This window comes from Morus notabilis, unplaced genomic scaffold (assembly GCF_000414095.1).
Source record: "Morus notabilis unplaced genomic scaffold, ASM41409v2 Scaffold1315, whole genome shotgun sequence".
In the NCBI taxonomy this organism is placed as follows: Eukaryota; Viridiplantae; Streptophyta; class Magnoliopsida; order Rosales; family Moraceae; genus Morus; species Morus notabilis.
The window spans coordinates 194,444-200,378 of record NW_010361046.1 but is presented as its reverse complement, the minus strand read 5'-3'; the positions used below and the strand labels follow the sequence as shown (position 1 = coordinate 200,378).

Genomic DNA, 5,935 nt, shown 5'->3' with positions numbered 1-5,935 from the left:
ACATTATTATAAAGGTTTTGATTTGGATAAGAGAATCTTAGGTTTCAAATGTGTTATAGGATCACATACTGCCAATTTAATATATAACACAATTTTATCTGTTATTGATGAATATAGTTTAAGAGATAGAATAATGGCCATAACATTAGATAATGCAACTGCGAATACTAAAGTAATAGAACTTTTTGAAAATGATTTAAGTTTATTTAGTAATAATGATATTTTCCACCTACGTTGTGCATGTCATATAATTAATTTAATAGTAAAGTCCGGTTTAAAATCAATGTCAGGTCATATTAAAAGAATTAGAGATAACATTGCTTGGATTCAAGGTAGTAATCAAAGAATACAAAATTGGTTTAGATTTCTACAAGCATGTAATCAAAATCCTATAGCATTAGCCTTAGATATGCCCATAAGATGGAACTCCACTTACATAACGCTTGAACAATGCATCCCCTATAAAGATGCTATAACAAATTATGTTAGTGCAAAATTAGGAACATGATTTATAGATGGAACTGATTGGCAAATTGCCGAACTTTTGTATAACTTTTTAGGTAGATTTCACGAAGTTACCTTAAAGTTTAGTGGAACTTATTACCCAACTTCACCATTAGCGTTAGGAGAACTTATAAGAATGTCTATTTTATTTAATGAATTTAGGACACACGAGGTTTTAGGAGTTCCTATTGCCTCTATGAAAAAGAAGTTTAAAAAATATTGGTCTAAATTACCCATGTTGTATGATTTCGGTGTTATTTTTGACCCTAGATTAAAATTAGAAGGTTTAGAAAGTGGATTAGATAACTTAGGTGAATTTTTAGCTATCGACACTACTGACCAATTTCCTATTATAAAGGAAAAAATATATTCTCTATATATCTCTTACGAAAGTAGGTTTAGAAACACACCTCGTGTTGAAGAACCGTAACAACGAGACAACAATCCACATTCATTCTTGAATGTTTTCGGGTTGTCTAAGAAGAAGAAGAAGACGACGACGACGAGTCAAGGTCAAGAAGAATCTGGGAGTGGATCTTCATCAAGAGGTGGCGGCGGATTCAACGAGTTAATGGTGTACCTGAGTGATGGCTTAGTTATAGACAGTAGTGAAATGTTTGATTTGGTTGAGTAGTGGAGGGCACGAGCATTAACTTGGTCGATCCTAACACGACTGGTAATGGATATTTTTTCGATCCTTGTCTCCACTGTTGCAGCCGAACAAGCATTCAGTACAACCGGCCGAATACTTGAAGAACAGAGAAACGCATTGCAGCAGGATATTGTTGAAGCTTTGATGTGCATCAAGGATTGGGACCGTTCTGACCAATGCTTACACGATACAATCTCACCGGCAAACCAAGAATGGATCGACGAATTTAATAGATTAACTTTTAATTTTCAAGACGATCATTTTGCTTCAAACTAAATTTTATTATTCTAATTTGTAAATATTTATTTACTTTGTAATTTCTAATTTGTATAGTGTTTATTGTAATCTTGTATAGACTTTGTAAGTTCGTCAAATTTATAATTCGTCCCACAATGATTGCACTCTTTTTTCCTTACCAAGTTTTTATCCTAATTGGGTTTTTCTTGGTAAGGTTTTTAATGAGGGAATCATGAATTACAAATTTAAAAATCAATGAAGTAATTTTTTTTATATAGTTCGTGTGTTCATTTCAAATTTTAAATTGTAATATACACATTGTAATTATACAAATACTTATAAACATAAAAATATAATATAAAAAAAATTGAAATTCGGGCAGCAGGTCAGGCATAGGGCAGCCCGACCGGGCACGGACAGGCACCTCTTGCCCGAAGCCCGTCCATGGGCAATTTCCGGGTCGGGTCGGGTAGCCCGAATTTTTGGGCCGTTCGGGTTCGGTACTCGGGCAAAAATTTGGACTTTTCGGTGGTCACGGGCGGCCCGTCTAAAGTTTCAGCACTAACAAGAACTCTGATTGATGCATCTGTAGGAGGAGCTTTAATGAGGAGAATCGAAGATGAGGCATATGAGTTCCTAGAAGATATGGCAACCAATAATTACCAGTGACATAGTGAAAGAAGCATACCAAAGAAGACAGCTGGACTACATGAGATTGATGCTATCACTAATCTGACTGCCTAAATTGCTTATCTTTCCAGACAATTGCAGAATACTCAATTGACAACCAGGTACTAATAGAGCAAGCTCAATATGTGGGGAATTACAATACGCAGCAGAGTAATCCTTATCCAAACAAATACCGTCCCGGATAGCGTAATCATCCGGACTTGTCTTGGAGAAATAATCAGAATGTGCTACAGGCTGAACAGAGCAACCCGCCACAAGAGAAGAGGTGAATCTGGAAGATGCAATGGCTCAATTGGCTACCTCTCACACGCAATTTATGAATAAAACCAGGACAAATTTCCAGAATCAATCGGCTCAGATAAGAAGCTTGGAGGTGCAAATCAATCAATTGGCTAACATGCTAGATGATCATCAACAAGGTAATTGAGCTATGCAAGGCCATTACTTTGAGAAGTGAGAAAGAATTAAATACACTCCCAGAGCCTAAGAAGTCTAGCAAAAGTAGTGAAGAGGCTTCGTCACCCAAAGATACTCAATCTTTGGAGAAGAGTTGTGAAATTTCTATAGCTCAACAACCTTTACCGGTGGAGCCATCACGAAGGATCCCGTTTCCTCAACGCCTTCGGAAGAGTAAGCTTGATAAACAATTTTCAAAGTTTATGGACATCTTTAAGAAATTGCACATAAACATCCCATTCGCCGAAGCTCTTAAACAAATGCCGAGCTATGTGAAGTTTATGAAAGACATCCTATCAAACAAGAGGAAACTTGAGGATTATGAAATAGTTGCACGTACTGAAGAGTGCAGTGTCATCTTGCAAAGGAAGTTGCCTCAGAAGCTCAAAGATCCGGAGAGTTTTACCATCCATTGTTCTATTGGAAATTCTATTTTTGAAAAGACACTATGCGATTTAGGTGCAAGCATTAACTTAATGCCTTTGTCAATTTTTAAGAAACTTAGGCTAGGAGAAGCAAGACCAACTACGGTTTCATTACAATTGGCCGATCACACTTTTGATCTAGGGATCGTTACGGGGCCCATAATATATCAAATCGAAGCTCTTTTCGAGCTCTACGATATTCGGCAGGGAAAAGTCCGGCGACCCTATTTTTCGGGCCAAAATTTGCTTGTTTTCATTAGTTTCAGAACCCTTAAATCTTGAAGTGTAAAAAAAAAATCCGTGTTGAAATTTGTTTGGTTTGAGTCTTGACTCGATTAACTACTTGAATCCTTCTTGTTATTGGATTATTTTGAAAGAACTAGAAGAAGAATACGAGTGGAAAAAGACAGAGTGTGTGAGTATATTAGAGGGTAAAAGTTGAACAACTTGAGTGAAACATGAGTGGATTTGAGTGAAACACGAGTGGTTTGAGTGAGTTATTTTCTGAGTGAAACACATTGTAATCATGTCGCAAAACCAAGAGAAAAACAGAAGCGAATAGACTTCACTTACTGTTAATTTGAATCTTCAAATGCAAGCATTAATGGGGGAGATGAGACGGATGATGAGGGCATAACTCTAACACATACATGAGAGGTTGGATAGGGTAGAAGAGGGAACACCACCGGACCAACCATCATTTGCTCTGAACGCTTAAAAGAGGAACAAGATGCACCGAAAGGGAGTTGAGAATGATGGTGAATTCGAAGGGAACAATCTAGATGAGGAGTTTGATAGAATATCAGTGGGCAGCCATAGGAGATATGGACAGAATAGAGACGTTAGGAACCGAGTGGATAACAACTTGGGAAGTATCAAGATGAAAATTCTTGCGTTCCAAGGGAAAAGTGATCCGAAAGCATATCTCGAGTGGAAAAAGAAGATGGAGTTGGTTTTCGACTATCACAACTACTCTGAACTAAAGAAGGTAAAACTTGCTGCCATTGAATTTACTGATTATGCTATTGTGTGGTGGGACCAGGTATGCACCAATAGGAGGCGAAACGGAGAATGACCTATTGAAACTTGGGATGAGATGAAGAGGGTGATGAGGCGACGATTTGTACCAAGTCACTACTACCGAGATCTATACCTTAAGCTACAAGGTCTCCATCAAGGTAACTGGAGCGTTGATGAGTATTTTAAAGAGATGGAGATAGCGATGATTAGAGCCAACGTGGAGGAGGATCGGGAGGCGACTATGGCTAGATTTTTGAATGGTTTAAACCGAGAGATTACTAACACAATCGAGATACACCATTATGTGGAATTGGAGGATTTGGTTCATATGGCAATCAAGGTTTAGAGATAACTCAAGAGGAGTGGTACACGACCAGGACCAGCCCCTCAAAATCTGAGTACAACACCTTGGAGGCCGAACTGCCCAAGGAAAGAAGAAAATCTGGCCACCTTTAAGGCCAAACCCGAGCACAAACCAACCACCAATCCCACGACTTTTCAAGGTAAATATGCCCCTACTACTACTCGTTCTGGTGAGATTAAGTGTTTCAAATGTCAGGGAAGAAGACATATAACAAGCCAATGCCCAAATAAGCGAGTTATGGTAATCCGGGAAAATGGAGAAATTGATTCGGAAGATGAAGATGATCTAGAGGATATACCACCATTGGAGGACGCCCCTATAGGAGAAGAAGAATTCGGGGCAGATCATGGGGAGATGCTTGGGCTAGTTGCACGTAGAGCCTTAAACATGCAAGCTAAAAAAGAGGAAGAGGAAGCACAACGAGAGAACATTTTCACACTCGATGCCATGTGAAAGACAAGCTATGTAGTGTTACTATCGATGACGGTAGTTGCATTAATGTTGTTAGTACTTCAATGGTTGAGAAACTAAGGCTCACAACACTTAAGCACCCTCGTCCTTACAAGCTACAATGGTTGAATAATAGCGGGGAAGTGAGGGTTACAAAACAGGTTGTTGTTCCGTTTTGAATTGGTAAGTATGAGGATGAAGTATTGTGCGACGTGGTACCAATGCAAGCGGGACATCTCCTTCTCGGAAGACCATGGTAATTTGACTGGCGTGTGCAATATGACGGCTTCACTAACAAGTACTCTCTCACACATAATCAACGGACTATCACTCTAGTTCTGTTGACACCAAAACAAGTCTATGAGGACCAAGTGAGGTTGCAAAAATTGAGTGAACAAAAGAACATGAGAGAGCAAAACAATGAGAGTAAAAAAAAGAGTGAATCTGTGCATAGTGAGAGTGATGGGAAAGAGAGACACACGGCTAAAGAGAGAAAAAAAAAGAATAATGTCGAACCTAGTAAGGAAGACAAAAGAGAGAATAATTCGGCCATGGAGGTAAAAACATAGAGAAAACAAAGAAACTTCTATGCAAAAATAAGTGAGGTTAAGCGAGCGTTGATTTCAAAACGGCCGATGATTGTACTCATGTACAAGGAGACCTTTTTAAGCACTAACCAACTTGATTCTTTGTTGCCTAGTGTTGTTGTATCTCTCTTGCAGGAATTTGAGGATGTGTTTCCCGAGGAGGTACCATATGGTTTACCACCCATCCGAGGGATTGAACATCAAATTGATTTTGTTCCAGGGGTGACAATTCCAAATCAACCCGCATATAGGAGCAACCCGGAAGAGACAAAGGAACTTCAAAGGCAAGTCGATGAATTGATGGAGAAAGGGCACGTGAGAGAAAGCATGAGTCCTTGCGCAGTTTTGGTGATTCTAGTGCCTAAGAAGGATGGAACATGGAGGATGTGTGTTGATTGTCGAGCCATCAACAACATAACGATAAAGTATCAACATCCTATCCCTCGCTTAGATGATATGTTGGATGAACTACAGGGTTCTTGTGTGTTTTCTAAAATTGATCTTAAAAGTGGGTATCAGCGAATACGAATGAACGAAGGAGACGAATGGA

The 5,935-nt window shown here is 39.0% G+C and overlaps 1 pseudogene; it reads left to right on the top strand.

Annotated features, from left to right (window-relative positions):
- Positions 1–3,694: 3,694 nt before the first annotated feature.
- LOC112091614 overlaps positions 3,695–5,935 on the top strand; it is a 4,670-nt pseudogene continuing 2,429 nt past the window's right edge.